The following is a 16,470-nucleotide window of genomic DNA, read 5'->3' on the forward strand; positions in this document are numbered from 1 at the left end:
TCACATTTTTTGGGTTTATCAACAGATTTCTAAGAACCACATTTTGAACATGCATTTCCCCCGAACACTCGGGTGCATACTTCACGCTGATTGCTCCAAGTGCTTTCCAACCGGTTTTCCTTCAGGAACTCCGGCAGGGCAGCGCCAGGGGTGGCTCCCACTGGATAGCTGCCTTATGGACAGACAAACAGCCTCATATACAGTCAGAGCTGAACTGTCCCTACATGTGCAACTGGCAGAGCCCTATTAACCTGTTCCTTTAGCTACCTCCTTCATCAGGGTGCCATGGAATTCCTCCTGCATCCCAGCTGAGAGAACTGCTGCTGAATCTAGTAAGGCTAAGGAAGAAATACTGTCATCTGGCTAAAGAAATCAGGAGATCTGGCTAAAAGAATCAGGAGATCTGGCTTCTCCTCCCAACTCTGCTTCTGAGTCATTATTAGCATAAAATCAGGTTTGTTACATCAGTGAGGCTTGAGTAAATAAACCACGACTCATCACCGTGTTTTATTTTGCAATACCTCAGTGGGCTCCTCTCTACAAATAAACACTATGAATGCTCATTGCATTGCAGATGTATGGGGAAGGAGGGTGAGGAAGGACCCTAAACAGGCCTAAAAGCTTTATGGAGAGCAGTGAAATCCCAGCTTTTTTGAGGACATTGACTTTCACGGGACAGGCGTTTAAAAGAAAGGCAGCCCTTACTTAGGGAGGCTAAGAGACAGGTAAGTCATGCCTGCAGGTCTCACAGACCTGATGGGTAAGAGAGATTGGGAAACATCCCGCTCCTTTTCTGAGGAGCCAGGTCTGAAATCCTGACTCCGCTGAGGTTTATGGCAAATCTCGTGCTTGCTGTAACAGTGCCAGGATTTACCGTCCATAAAGTTCAAGTGTGAAGACAGAGGCGTTAGGAAAGAGCTGGCCACCTCCATCTGCATGGCTCTAGAACACAGAACACCATGAAGTCAGAAGAGTGACTGAAGGTGGCAGGGAAAGCAAGGTCTAAACCCATAAAGGCCTGGTCCTGTTTCCTCCAGTACTGAACCTCCTTCTTCCATCTGTGTTATTGGGCCATGCTGGTCTCCTGTGTGATGCTCACCCAGGCAAATCTCATCCCTCACTTAAGCACTGGGCTTCTTTAGGGCTAAAAGCTGCTGCACACATCCACACACATGAGCTCTGTGCTTGGACATCACTGCCTCACAGGCTCTGCACTCAGACCTCCTTCACCATGAGGGAGGGATCCTGCTAAGCTGCTTCCGCACTGCTAGAAAACCTCTTCAGCTTTTCCACCTCGTCCAACTATTCCCCCTCATGTGGATGCTGCAGTGCAAAATCACTTGCTGCTGGGCACAGCCAGGCTTCACAAAGGGCTTTGGGCTGTGCTGCGCCTACCTTGAGCTTGAGGCTAAATCATTCTGTGTCTCCCAAGTGTTTCCTCCTCAAACTCTACATCAGGGCCCTTCCCTGAACCTCTGAGCCTTTTCAACCTGCCTAGACCCCATTGCTGGACTTGGCCCTCTCTGAGGAGGCTGTAGGAGCATGTGCCGTTGTCCACATGAGCCAGAGGTGCTAAGGACCTTAGTGGATCAGGCTTCAGCCCCATTGCCAGGCCACATATGGGAAGGACGGCTATAAGGCCTGCCAAGCACATGATCATCTTTCCCCTCCTTTGACTTCCCCCATTCAGCTTTCCACAGCCGCCAACCAAACATCTGATCGAAGGCCCGGGGGAGGGAGTCAGAACTGTCCAGTCTGGTTATGAGTGAAGGTCATTGATCTAGTGCAGACCAGGGATGCGGAAAACAGGGGAGGGAGGAAAAACCCTCTGCGAGGGAGAAGAGAGGGAAGAGAGGGAGGGAGAGACAGCGCCAGGGAGCGCAGGGAAGGCAGCGGAAGTGGCTGGAACACAGTTTCACACTCCGAGACCCAAGGGCTGTTGTCAACCCGTCCTTCATGCTCACATCTTGTCACACTAGAGGTCAGGTCTCCCAAGCGTTCCTGGAGAGCTGAGCTAGCCCATATGGCAGGCAATATGTTAACAATATGGATCAGCTGCTCGTCAGGGCCTGAGCAGATGGATGTGACAACCCTGCTCTTATCCCAGCCAGGCTTTTAACATCTTTCCCTGTCCTCAACTCAGCCCTACCGGAAGAGCTGCGCCCCACAACTGTTGCCTCCAGCCTAGGTGGACCGTGGGGCCACAGGTCAGAACAGGCAGCATGGAAATGCCTGCCTTGCTTTATCTGGGTACAAGCAGGCAGGGTAGAGCCCCATTCAGACCAGTGCAGGCAGGAACCGGGCCAAACTTTTATCCAGTGAGAGCGTGCTGTGAATGGAAAGCCCTTGCTATAATCCAGATACGTGCTATTAACTCCCAAGCAGGGTGATACAGTAGATACTGTATTCAGATATATGTATATGGCATGTTACCACCAGATGCCACACGTTACAGTCTAGACTGAGTTTTGTAACTGCCTGGGAAAATTTTCTCTCACAGAACAAGTAATACATAAATAGATGTATATTTTAATGGGCAAGTTAAACTCCTCCTGGCAAAGGCAGGCAAGCTGATTTCATACACAGGCGGGTAAATTTCCACAATGATTTTGCAAGGCTGTTTCATATTCCCCAGCTCAGGATCGGAGCCGTCAGGGCTGGCTGGGCTGGGCCTGCTGCAGCACTGCATGAGGCAGGGTTCCCACCTCGCTCCCATGCGGTGATCCCCAGGATCCCAGCACAAGCAGCACAGTGAGCCCAAGTTAAGCCCTGACTTTAGGTTTACTTTTCAGATTGAAGCAAGGGGAAATGTTTTGTCAACTGAATCACAGACAGAGCAGGTATTTCTAATCATTTTCCCACATTTTTCCCCACAAAAAGGCTCCCCTTCATCAACCAAACAAGAAAACTCCCTCCAACCTTTCCAGCTCTAGGACTAAACAGCCAGCTTGTGCTTATAAACAGTGCAAAAGCAATCACAGCCTAGGGATGGGCTCTGGAGAACGTGCAAACAGCCTCTGTAGCCCAAAGTCAATTGAGCTTGTTTTGAAAGTAGAAGCCATACAACTTGCTCCAGGGCTGAAGACTGGAACACAGGGATTTCTAGTCCAGAGCATGAGCGATAGCAAAGCCACATGCCTGAGAGGCTAAATGCATCTCCTTCACTGAAGTGATGCTTGTACAACTAGGGGCACCTCAGAGAACAGCTGGAGTCAAAGGAAATACTTCCATTGTCTCTAATGAGCTTCTGCCCCTCAGAAAACAGCCCCTGAAGAACACTCAGCTCTGTACAGGCAATGCACCCAGCAGAAGAAGGCAAACATCGAGGACTACTGATCTGCAAGAACCTGGACCTTAAGGTTCATGTCAGCACTTAAGGAATTCCTTATATACCTTGTCTCCTCCTCTTGCCTTCCTGCCTCAAAGGTCTTGCACATCCTAGGCCCATGCCAGATGGACATGAGGGCTTGCAACACCAGGAGCTACTGGAAAAGCTCCCTCTGATGGAAAAATGGACCCAGAACCTCTGCAGCAGCTTCCACAGCAGTTATTCCCCATGGATGTTGGGCCTCTCTGGAGAGGCACATAAGGATGTTTGGTGCAAAATTCACCTGCTGTAGTCAAACTTGAGAATCTGTATCTTATGTGACAAAACCTCAAGGCTCTTCATGTTCCACGACCTTATCCCCTTGGGCAGAGCTCTGATTTGGGAAGCTCTCTTGCCTCTGGGGTTCTGGGAAGACGTGTGCCGCTGCTCTAAAAGGGGACACAGCACCAGAGCAGCTCACTCAGGGATAAAGGCCAGAATTCCCGACATTAACAGCTCAAAACCAAGCTTTCCAAATAAAGCATGCCAGACCCTGGAGGAGTTTCAGCACGAGGAAGGTGTGGGAAGGCACAGTTCACCCATATCCCATCCTGAAGCACACTGTATTTCCTGGCAGGTTTACTGAAAGCACTCAGGTCTGTAGGCTCCGAACACGTGGCAGGCACTAAGCTCTGCAGAGCCTTAGAGGATCATGGCTGTTGCTCTTTAAAGTAGAGCACTGAGAACGAGTAAATTCCCCCCGTGCCACACAGAGCCAGGGATGAAGCCCCAGACCAACATCTCAGCCTTGTGACTTTTCTCCTCTTCCCTCTTGCTAGGCCAATACAGTCCCTTCACCCCAATCCTTCCAGTTCAGGTCTCAGCTGTACCTCTGACCCACAACAGCGTTGGAAACGCTGCTTTGCCCAACTATCATCTGTGGCACAGCAGCAAAAGACAGAGGAACACGGTGATACACGATCCCCACAGGCACTTTGGGTTGCTCATCTTCATTCAGGCATCACCATGACTCACTGGTGCCAACAAAGTATGGAGATACCCCTTGAGAAAACCTCTACCCCCCCCCAAGAGCAGACAGAACATCATACAAAGCCCAGCCACAGCAAGGATCCTCACCCCTTCTAAGTGCAGCAGTATGGCACTGCCACCAGGTACCTCTCAAATCTCCAAAACATTAAGAAGAAATACATTATCCCACTGGTGTTATCCTACAGTGGCTTTCTTCCACCCATGTTGTGCCCTACCTTTTTTTGTGGAGAAGCTGTGATGGGAGCCAAGCAGTGAAGAAAGTAAAATGGCTTTCAGAAACAGAGAGTCCCACCCTCTCACAACCTTTCTGACTTTCCCACCGTGACCACAGACATCCTCAAACTCCTCTTCTTTCGTGAAACAAGTCAATCAGAAACTGTCCCACACAATACTTACCCAGGGGACTCCCATGCAGCCAGTTCTGGCACACTACCTACCTAATTGCTAATACTGCACAGCAGCTCATTAGGAGAAGGCAGCTGAGAGAGGGAGCTGTTCAAACTGGTGCTTTGCTGTGTCAGCTGGGTGCCTGTGTCTGCAGAAATAGGCAGCGATGGCAGGGGTAAACCCAGTCCTACTTGTAAGCCAGCCCAAGACACACCAGCGCCACCCAAGCCAATGACTTTCAGCAGCTCTTCTAAACCTTACAGATTTCCCAGGAGCTGGAATGGAGGCTCTAGAGAGCCAAAATCACTCACTCCAGTCCTACTTCAGAGCAGACAGTTTGATCACAGAACAAGTCAGTACCTTGCATTGAGAAGTCACCGGCTTCAAGGTCCATTCCAGTGTGCAAAGCCAGGAGAGAAGTCAGGCTCTTTGTTTTGCAGGTGGTCTCAGGTGAAAACAGTGTGAATTTGATGGCTTCCCTTCACTTGGTGAAGTCTCTTGGCCCTGAGGAGAGTTTCAAAAGGAAATGAATATTCCTTACTGAGCAGCCCAAGAGCTCAGGTGAATCACGAGCACAGGCAATGACGCCGACCTCAAATGCCACAGCCACCCACAGACCTCTGCCTTGGTCACACACAACAGTCCAGAGAGGCAAGGCACTGCACACCCCACCGAACACACTGCATTCCAGTCTCCTTCTCTGCCATGTGTGGTTCTAGCCATGCAGAAGTCAAGGTACAAACCACCCAGGTGATTATCCAGTGGGCCACACACTCCAACTTTCCCTAGGGAAAACTCCAGGTCAGTCAGCTGCAGGAGCAGCCTGTAGTCCTAAGCCACTTACTGCAAGGAGCTTCCCCATCACCAGCCGAGCACATGTGAGATGATGGGGAAATGGTCCTCTTGTGTTGCCTGACAGAGCTCTAGAGCCAGCCCTGCGCACCCCCACATCAGATGGAATTCTTCAACCCCAAAGACGTTACAGACACAAAGGAAGAATTATTTCCACTTTAGTGAGGCACACAGAAAGTAAGAGACTTGTCAGGGGTCACTTGGCAAAGCTGAGGCAGAATTGGGAGCTAAAACCAAGCCTCCCAAACTTCAGTCTGAGCTGGACAAGCCCCACTTCCCTTCCTGTGCTCCTTAGATGCACACTGCCACCTCTGCAACAGGTTTCACCCTTCTCCCCGCTTTCCCGAGACTGTTAAAGACAATTCCCTTCCATTTCCTGCATGGGAGGAAATGGATAAATTCACACATTAAAAGAACAAGAACTTTTTACCTTACCCACAACATTAAACCAAGTCCTTAGCTCCAACATTTGACAGAGGCTCAGGAGCTTCAGCCCCGTCCCGAGGTGGGATTTGCAGTTTTGGTGGTGGTTTGTTCTTAATTCCCATCAGACAAAAATACAAGAAGCAAAACAAAAGCGGGTTGTTGAGATCAATTTGTGATAGGTGCCGGGCCAAAGAAAATGGAGCCAAAGGAGCCAGAACCCTGCAACCAGCAACCTTTGTGTCAATTTAAGCAAATATTGTGGCGTTTCCATGGCAATCCCTGTTTTGAATATCCACTACACTCACTTTTTAAAGGGCTTTTCCTGTTTGCGTTTCAACTTCAAAACCTGTAAATATTTTCAGCCTTAACACATCCCGACCTCCCCCAGCCTCCCCAATGAGATGCTATCAATGCTCTGCCGTGAAGCCTTCTCCCTGCGCTACCCCAAAGCTGTGAAAACTCACAGCACAAGCAGGTTACAACCCACCAAAGCCAGGGACGGCAGGAGCAGGGCTGGACCTTCGTCCCGCTCTCGGCCTCTTCACAGCAGTGGCTACAGGAGCCTGTTCCTTACTTCTCCAGCACTGATGAGTGAAGCGAGCCCTAGTGAACACACAGCACTGACAGCTCAGGCCCAGCGGGTGCTTTGTGAGCCCCCCTCCATCCCCTCAGCTCAGGCCACCTCTGATCCCCTGCACCAGCCAGGATCTCTGCTTGGAGCCTCCTCCTGTGACCTGCTCCTCTGCTCACCCAGCCCCAGCGCTGCCCCCATCCCTTCCCCTCTAACCTGAACTGAACTGCGGCTGTCAATCACCTTGATGTATGCTGTGCTGTGTCATGAGCAAGTGGGAGCAAAGAAGAGTCAACTCTGTCCTCACGTGCAGCCTGGGCTAGGGTGTAAAGTCTCCAGGCTCCTCAGCAGCCGCTGGCAGGTACCTGCTGTACCGCCCTGTCCCTGCTCCTCCAACACAAAGCCCAAGGGGAAAGTCCTGGTGCAAGGAGCCCTGCTCAGGTGCTGGGATCAGCTCTTGGATCCTGGTGTTAACCCTCACCCTGAAGCTGCCCCTGTACCTAATGCTGCTTTTCTGGGTGCATGGAGGCCCATGAAAACACCTTCAGGGACACGCTGAGGACTTTCATCCCCAAGCCCCCAACTTCTAAAGCTTCGGGCTGTGGTGCCAGAGTGCAACCCCTCCCAGCAGCCATGGGAGTGCACTGGTTAATGCTGAGCTTCCTGGCTGTGATGGATTTGTGCCAGGCCTCAAATGTGAGCTTAGTGTAATTTTTGGGAAGTCAATTTCCTTTGTTGTTCTTTTTTTTCTTCCTTGTTTTTTTTTTTTTTCCTTTTTGTTTAAGCTTTTTTTCCTCTTTTCGTTTTAAATGGAAAAAGTGGGAGCATTTGCATGGGCGTCAGGACAGGGCCATCCATCCACGGGCTGTAGGCTCCCAAGAGCATTTTAAAGGCACCGTGGTACGTGCACACAACCACCATGGAAACAAACACCAAGTGACTTCAAAAGCCGTTATGCCGAGTGCCCACAGAGGCAGCCGCAAGGAGCGGCCCTATCGCACCAACACCGTCACTCCCGGCTCCTGACCACCTCCTCCTGCCATGCCGGCTGCTTCTGATACCACCAGCAGATGATGCACGATACCTGCTGTCCTGGCCCGCTTCCAGCTCAGGTAATTACATCCCACAGGAGTTTCAGCTGGATACTTTACCCCTTCTTCACTTCCGGCCCTGAGCTGCTGCACCAGGAGTTGCTGAAACTCTTGTCCAGATCCACCCCGGATGTGAGTGCATCCCTGCAAGTCCTAAGAGCCTGGTGCTACAGCAAACAACCTCCTCTAGAAACACCGGGTGACATACCTTCTTACATACATCCCATAATACCCCCACCTAAGAATGACCTGGGAAAACAAAATCAGCCTGCCACACCAGGAACCAACAACCTCTCTGGAAGCATGCACTTAATGCTGCCCAATGGAGCGGTCATGTGGGACACGGATGCCGGCTATTCAACTTCCTTGAAGCGCAGGTTCTCCTCCCATCATCTCAGAGGAATTAGAACCTGTGGTGGCAGTGGTGAAAGGCTAAAGCCACAGCCAGGGGCAGCACATGCCACAGGGGATACTGGTGGAATTGAATGTATGGGAAAAGATGGGACAGGAGAAGAGAACAAGCCTGGCTGGGTTTAAACCACGCCAAATCAGAAGGTGAGGGTCCTCATTGTGTCTCCAGACCCTCTCACCATGCTGCCCTAAAAAGCCATGAGCAGAAAACGCTCCCATCAAACCCTGCCAACATGCATTTCAAAGTGCTGGCAAAGATCTGGGTCCCTCATCCTGCCAGGGAAGCTAAGCTTTGGCATTTGCCATAGTCCCAAGAATCCAGATCCCTTCTGAGTTGGCCAAGATGTAAGGAAATGACCCACTCTCCACTGAGGACAGCTCAGGAGTCCCCATGCTTGTAAGTGGGCTCTATCAAATCTGTTTCATGCCCTCTTTGTCTTCTTCTTTCAGAAGACTCCGGACCAGATCCTCACCTGGTGTAAAATCAGTGCAGTTTCAGTGGCTTCAGTGAAGTCATGCCAATTTAAATGAGTGGAGGATCCAGCCCTCCAAGTTACTGGAGTTGCCAGTTCTTCCTTTGGATAATCCCGAGGGTGATTTCACACAAGCAGCAGCACAGGCCCAGCCAGCCTGGCAGGATGAGCTGTGCTCTTACCCCCCATGAGGAGAGTCCCTGCTGTGGGACCCTGCTGCACCACCACTGGGTGGGTCATCACCTGCTGCTTCTAGCCAGTTTCCTTCTCTCTGTTGTTTAATGAGAGATAGATACACCACAGAGTAAACTACTCCAGGATCCATGTTTCCCAATTGGTCTTAGCAGGGAGCGAGCACCCAGGCTCACTGTGTTTCTGGAATGGTGCAGGCACAGGGTCCCTTGTCCACATCACAACCCAACCAGGTTAGGTCTTCCCTTGCTACTGGGAGAACAGCATGTCCCTATGAGCAAACCACATCTGATCTTCCCCTTCCTCCATTCCCACCAGCCTCTACTCCAAGGAAGGTAAAGAGCCCATCAACACCTGGCACGGGAGCAGCCACAAGTCCCTTCCTCGTCCCCAGTTCCACTATCACCCTTCCAACCATTGGCACCATGTCCTGGTGGGAGGGAAGCGGCAGCGCAGGCATGGAGAACGTGGCAAAGCTTCAGCAGGCACCGGGTGTGCAAGAACCTCCTGTGCTCTGCCCTCACAAGTCCTTCGCTATCCCCCCAGAGCAATTTTCTAGGCAACAGCGCGGTTGCATTCCCTTCCCTATCTCCTAATAAATATCATGCTAAGCAAGATGAGTATCTTCTTCCCAGACCAAGCAGCATGACCCACTTTCTGAATCAGGGCAGATGCAATTGGGCCCTGGAGTCCTGGACCCCTCCCAAAGCAGAGAGATTTTGTAACAATTACAGCAAGAAGCAGAAGGAATAGAAAAGTAATAAGTGATCAAAGAGTGCAGTGGTGGAGCTGAAGCTGTGGGGTAATTACTACTCCTTGCCATCCTACGCTCTGGCATTTGCCTAGGACACTGAAGCAAGAGCCGCGTGCACGTTCACACAACATCTCCTCTCCACTGCCCTACATTCCTCAAAAGTAACAGGTCCAATTTCACATCCTGGCTAATGGCTCAGAGGAGACCACTGCTGCCCTCCCTGCACACCCACCCGCATTATTCCCCTTCTCCTTCCCTTTCCCCATAGCAGAGAACACAGGACTCCAGTTCCAGCAGTGCAAACCCACCTTCCATCAGACATATGAACATCTACCCCTGCCCCAGTGGCAGCCTCAAGGCTTCTAACACGGCAGCAGTGTCCTGGCACTCCAGCACTGATGTCTGGCTCCAGTGGCAACTTCCACTTGTCACTGAGCCCCACTTGTACCCAATCCCCTCATGACACAGAGCCTCAAGACCTGCTGCTCACAGTGGGGAGGGTCAAGCTGTGGTCCTTTATAGGTGCAGTAAAACCCTGCAAAAGTCTGGTGCTTTGGGCATGGCTTGCCAGCCACCCAGCAGAGGGAGGAAGTGGCTGGACCCTCACCCCAGCACTGCGACGCTCTGCTTGGAGATGCTCCATTTTCCCAAGGAACAGCTCTGTGCTTTCCCAGCTGTAGCTGGGATCAGACTATGACCCAATGGGCACAGAAAACAATTCCAAGGAGGTGGGGTGAGTGTCAGCAGTGCTTTCACTGCTCGAACCCACAAATAAAACTTCCCTCCCAGAGGACTGTGGCCAAGAAGCACGTAGAAAACCCCACACCATGGACAAAGCGCCATGATGAGCCCAAACTGGCTCCTGCACCGTGCTCTGGGCCCATGAGTGTCTGTGCCCAGCGGGTGCTGGAGCCCCACCAAAGGTCATTCTATCCCTCCCCTAGACACAGCCCACTGCCTGGGAGCCTTAGAGCAGCTCCACGGGAGACGAGCCCCCCGTGCCAGGGATGCTCAGACAGCAGGAGACAGCACTTGCCTCAGAGCAAGTCTGACAGACAAGGAGCTCGGGGCTGGCGCTGGCTTCCAGTCTCAAGACTTCACTGCCTGCCCACTGGAGCAAACCACCACCAGAAACACACACCAAGGGGTGCCCTGACCAGCACTGCCTGACACATGACATGACATGAGGCAAAAGTCACTTGTAAAGGCTTTCCCCATCAATCTTTCTTCCTACTTAAATAAAAGGGTTATGAAATAGAGAAAGCAAACCCTTTCACCCGAACTGCAGAGATAAAAAAAAAGGGGGGGGGGGGGGGGAATCTTCATCTTAATTCAAAATCCTATTTGATGTGTCGCGGCATGAAAATGTTTTTCGCTGCATTTTTTCAGTGTGATCTCATGCGCCCTGCGAACGGGGTACGCCCAAAACACCAGGTATTTTATGGGACACAAACAGAGCGCAAACATACACAAGTGAAAAAACAAAACAAAACAAAAACCTGGGATTGGTAAATATTTAAATGAATCAGAGCTGGCATCTGTGCAGCCTCCCCTCCCAGAGAGAGGGCTGTTTGCAGCTTGGGAAGAAAGAAAAGTGAAGAACATGACCTTTTCCTTCGTGTTTGTTCGCTCGCTGCAGTTTGGTGGGTTGGAGCAGCGCAGGCACCTCCCAAAACCAAGTCCAGCAAGTGCAGCCCGTGCTCGGGGGGCTTGGGGCCGGAGCTGGCCAAGGGAGTTGCTCCAACCTGTTTGCTGCCTCGCTCCATAATACGTGGGGGTTTTTGTTGTGTTTGGTTTTGACTTCTTCTGGGGTTTTTTTTTCTTCTCGGTTTAATTGTTGGAGGAGTTTATGAAGCTGTTTGCCAAAAAACAATGGGCTCCAGGGAGCCAGCTTACACAGAAAGGGTGTGCCGCTCGAGCCAGGCCGTGGAGCCATGGAAACCACCACCTTCTGCATTCACCCAGGTGAAGGCAAAGCTTTGGGGATGGCTTGTGAAATCAGCACAGGTCTGCAAGGAAGTGCAACACGTACATGCGAGCGTGCAGCAAGCACTCAGAATGGTGGCCCCATGCGCCAGCACCTACATCGCCCATAAGCAAGGGTGAACGCTCACACTGGTTCTACCTGGAAGGTTAGACGAACACATCAGTGCATGCACAAGGTGTCTGTGCACCAGAGTGCTTCTCCAGGCTGGCACTGTGGGCAATGACAGCTCTGCCCCTGCAGCACATGCAGGCTGGCCAAACTGCCTGCTGAAGGGTTTCATGACGGAGAAAAGGGGATGTGAGCACTTGTGTGAACAAAAGGCACCAGAAGGGGAGCTGGTGGTGGTGGGCAGGGGATTGGTGAGAGGAGAAGGGGCTGGTGTCTGCGCAGGGCAGTCTGCAGCAGCATCCGGATGGAGGCATTTGAGGGGGGCTGTTGGTCTTTCAAGCTGGCATGTGAAGGCGGGTGGCTGCGGAGGGACCCTGCCTGCATTCTTCTCAATGTTAGCAAAGAAAACAGAGAATTCCTCAGAAGCACTGGCTGCCGGCCTGGCTGACACAAAACAACCCAGCAGCCAAGCGCAGACATGGGATTTCAAAGCCATCCAGCTCCCACATCTGTTTCAGGGCTCTCCTGCTACCACCAGGAAAGGGAAGACTGCTGTGAACTGTGGCTCTTTGAAAGAGGCACCATCCATTATTCCCACTGCCGGCTGCTGAGCGCGTGCTGACGACATTCCAGGTTACAGGATTGCACCCACCCCACTGGAGCAGAGAGAAGTGAGCGGAGGATAAGCCTTACCGGGCCATCTCCTGCACATGAGCACAGAGCTGGCCAGAGCCAGCGAGAAGCCAGGTCTCTCTTCCTCTGGTTTGCCTTCACTCCACCACATTAACAGTGGGATGATTCGATCCTGGCACTTCTCTTACCTGGAGTGAAAGGTCCCCGACCACAAACCACATTGAGAACCAGCTCCTGTGCTCAATGAACCCGAGAGAGAGAACAGACCCCTCAATGCAGGAGAAATGAGGGCACTGATGTTTCTCTTGGTGTGGGGAATGAGGAAACCTTTGAAAGCCCATTACTACCCCTATGATTCACTGTTGGTTTCTATGCATTATACCCAAATTTGTCTCCAAACACACTGACCTGGCCTTTTCCCATTGGAGCACCCCAAGGTAGGTGCCAGACACTCAATCAAGTACTATTCAACTGCAAGGTCCCCAGGGCCATCACCCAGCCAAGGCAGCGCCACGTGGCATTGAGCAGGACGCAGTGACAGCACCCAGGTGCTCCATCCACCACCTCCATGGCTGGGTTGTCCCTAGGGATAGCCCATGGCCACGCAGAGCCTGCTCCTCCCCAGGGGCAGCTGAGAGGGACCAGGGGAGCTCCAAGGGGGACCACAGGAAGGGCCTAGCAGGCCCACAGAGCAGGCAAGTGCCGGTAAGGCTCGGTGCGTCAGCCTTTCTGGCATCGACCTCCCAAACTCATTCAGATATTTCCCTTTTTTTTTTTTAATTTAATGTTCCCTATAATTCATCTGTCCCAAAAGATAATCAATAGAGGCCGTAATGAAAATTTGAGCCATATTTTATGATCCGCTGCAGGAGAAAGGGCCACATCAGCAGGACCAGCCTTGGCTTCCAGCATCATTCTTGTGTGCGCCTGCCTCCTGGCTGGCCAGACCCCCCCCCTCCACACACCCGATGCTGCTGACAGGGGCAGGTCCTCCAGGAGAAGCTCCCGCCCTTCCCTCCCTCTTCCAAGAGAGCTCTTGGAGCTGCAGTTGAAGATGTACGTGGGGGGGAAAGGGGAGTTCCTCCAGAGTGCAAAGGGCCCTGACCCAGCAGCCCTGGGGAGCCTCCTGAGCATCCCTCAACTCCTCAGCTCTGAAACAGCTCCTATGGCCCTCAACCAGGCCCTGCGGGGAATATGCTGATCGTGTTGCAGGATCTGAAGAGTTATTTCTACCCTTCACAGTAATTCCCTAATCCTTGGCACTGCCTCTCCGTCAAGCTGGGCTTCACGTGCGTTTTCTCCCAACCATCACCCAAGGGTGAGGGTGGTCATTTATGGGGAAAAAAGATGGGTTTCCTCCAGGAACTGCCTAAGTCTAGACCCTGCCATGCTTCCCTGCAGCCTTTAGGGCTCCTTCAATTGATGGCAAAGACCAAAGAGGCGCTTTTGGACTCCCATGTTCATAAGCAGCAACAGTTACATAGAAGGGATCACACTGGGCTCAGCACTCTCCATTCCCAAACACTGAACATCAGCAGCCACAGGAGCAAACTCCATTGCTGCACTCCAGCAAAACGCTTGTCTCCTCCCTCCTGTACACCAGGGACTGTGAGCTGGGTCTCAATGAGTCCTACAAGTACATGTGAGCTTCTGAATGGTTGGAAAACAGGAATCTGGAATCCCAGTTTTGTCCAGCACCACTGGAAAAAAGCGGGGGGGGGGGGGGGGGCAGAAGTTCAAGGAGCCTAAAGCACATTCTCACTTCTAGCTTAAATATCTATGTCCAGCCACTAGGACTGAGCTCCTCCTTGTCCACTCCAAGCCTCAGGCAATCCCACCTACCTCTCTTTATACTTTCAGGCACAACTACTCCCCAGTTCATCCATTTTATTACAGTATATATTAATATAGAAGATGTGCTGCCCTTACTTCCCCCAGTGGGCAGTGGCAAGGAGGAGCAAGCACATCTCAGTGCCAGCCTCCACATGCTGCTGGGTGGTTTTCATTCCACGTTATAAATCCCACAGCCCTTTCAAGCACCTTCATCTATCCTCCCAGCACACAGCCAGGGAGGTTTGCTGTCCCCACACATGCACATGGGCTGAAACGAAGGCAAAAGCCTCAGTCCTATTCCCGGAACCCTTCTCCACCTCGGATTCCCAGCAGCGGGTCCCCTGTCCTCCCTCTAAAGGCTGGAGCATATTTCATTGCCTGAAGCTGCCGCGTCCGCAGGGAGCCGGAGGTAACAAAACCGTCTTTGATTTGGCCAAGGGAGGAATATCCGAAGTGAAAGGCCAGAGTGAGGAATTTATAACAGCAGCTAAGGCAGCAAAAATCCAAGCACCTGACCAGAAGCTGCCCTCCTGTTCTGCATGTCATGATATTCAGCCTCTCATGTGTCTCGGAGGGCCAGGATGCTGCAGAGAGCACAGCAGAAACAACCAGTTTTCTACACACAGGAGCGTGCTGACACCCTCCTGAGACCCCTCCTGCACAGCACTGAGCCCTGAGGCACAGCCTGGAAAGCCAAGAAGCCTATGCTCACCCAGAGGTGCAGGTGTGAGCTCATATTATCTCCCTGCTTGAGATTGTTGCCTTTCCAAAACTGATGCAGCAGCACTGTGTGGGTATAGGGGTGATATTCTATCCCCCAAATAGAAAATGCTTTCTATCCTGGACTGGCAGCCTGAATCCTCATTGTCAGCAAGAGCAATAGCCAACTATTTCTGCCTTTTCTTTCTCCTGGAAACTTAGAAATCAACCATCTTTGTTTAAAGAATACAAGACCATATTCAAATTAACTGTTGCTTCCAACAGGTAAATAAGGTGACAATTTGCAAGGTGTGTGAATCCAGAGGATGTGGGCGAGCAGCTTTGTGCTTTAATCTTACACAAGAAAGGGGCCTGACATCCCAAGCAGAAGTGCTTCCGAAGCCCTGTGTCAGCCCCATATCCTCCCTTTTTAATCCAGCTGCCAATGAAGTGGGACTTGTATGGACACAGCCACCTGCCTATGAGAAGCTCAGGAGAAAGCAGGCAGGGTTGTAACAGGGCTGTTTCAGTCACTGCTAACTTGCCCCAGATTTGAACTGGTGACCCTCACTAATATCATCCAGTCCCCTGATATCCTCAGGGAACAATCAGCACGTTTTATTAACCCAGCCAATTTTAGAAGTGCACACGCAGTATTCTGGTTACTTGTTACAATTACCTATTACAGGTCCATTCCATACATATGCTTATGCTGAAGTGATGTGCAGTACTTTGAGCCTGTTATTCCACTGTCGGATCAACTGCACGAAGGGGTTGGAACTGGAGGAGCTTTAACATCGCTTCCAACCCAAACCGTTCCATGATTCTATGATCATGGCTGAACGAGCCCCGGCTCCCTCAGAGCACACTGTATCTACAGACATCACTTGCAGCAGAAATATTGTAACCTAATAGAAAGCCTCCGAGATCCCCACCACCAAATCCGTTTTTCCAAATGACATGTTTCCACCTATTGGTCCCTGGAGTGAACTAATTGCTTTTGCTAGTTTTAAAAGTCAGAGTTATTTCCCTGACAAAAATGAGCAAGCGCATGGGAACGCAGAGACATCCTTGGATTCCTGATGTACAATCACCAAGTATGCAGATGTGTTTGCTGCCCAAACAGAGTTCCAGCTTTCCTGCATGACATGCCACGTGGGAATTCCTCACTTCCCAGTGAAGGTGGAAGAAAGAGGAGTTAAAGCAACCTGACTAAACGCAAACAGCAATTTAGGCAAGAGCTGGAAGGTTTCTGTTTGTGCTCTAACCACTAGGTTATCCCTTTCTTTGCTGAATAAATTTCTCAGTCTAAGGGGAGACTATTTCCACTTGCAGCCTGATGGGTTGGTTTGTGTTTTATTAAATTGCAGTTGGGGTCATCTTGGGTTTAGGTTTGGTTTTTGTTAAAGCTGACACCAGGGAAACTGTTCTCAGCAGGGGATCACTCCAGGACCATGCTTTGGTTCCTATCTGGTTCAGAGAAAGACCCACTAAGGAGATGGCCAGCAAGAACATAAACCTTTTTCTGCACCCTGAAATAGCGAGAGAGTGTGAGCCTACAGCCCTGCAAACATACAGCCACACGTTCACACGTCCTGGGGCCATAACTGCCAGTCCTAGACCTACCTGTGCTGGTGCATGGTGGGATACTCACAGTCCACAACAAACTATTTACAGACAATATAAACGTACAAAT

General features: G+C 51.2%; 1 protein-coding gene across 5 annotated transcripts in view; it reads right to left on the reverse strand.

Annotated features, from left to right (window-relative positions):
• CASZ1 (castor zinc finger 1) overlaps window positions 1-16,470 on the reverse strand; it is a 280,280-nt gene that overhangs the window by 157,189 nt on the left and 106,621 nt on the right. For all 5 annotated transcript variants that reach the window (XM_061347954.1, XM_061347952.1, XM_061347957.1 and 2 more), the window contains one exon: window positions 5,105-5,248. The gene's annotated coding sequence lies outside the window, so the exon portion shown is untranslated. The remainder of the gene's footprint in view (window positions 1-5,104; window positions 5,249-16,470) is intronic.

Source organism: Neopsephotus bourkii, unplaced genomic scaffold, assembly GCF_033783945.1.
Source record: "Neopsephotus bourkii isolate Nb327-2 ecotype Australia unplaced genomic scaffold, CSIRO-AGI_Nbou_v1 NB_333, whole genome shotgun sequence".
Lineage (NCBI taxonomy): Eukaryota > Metazoa > Chordata > Aves > Psittaciformes > Psittacidae > Neopsephotus > Neopsephotus bourkii.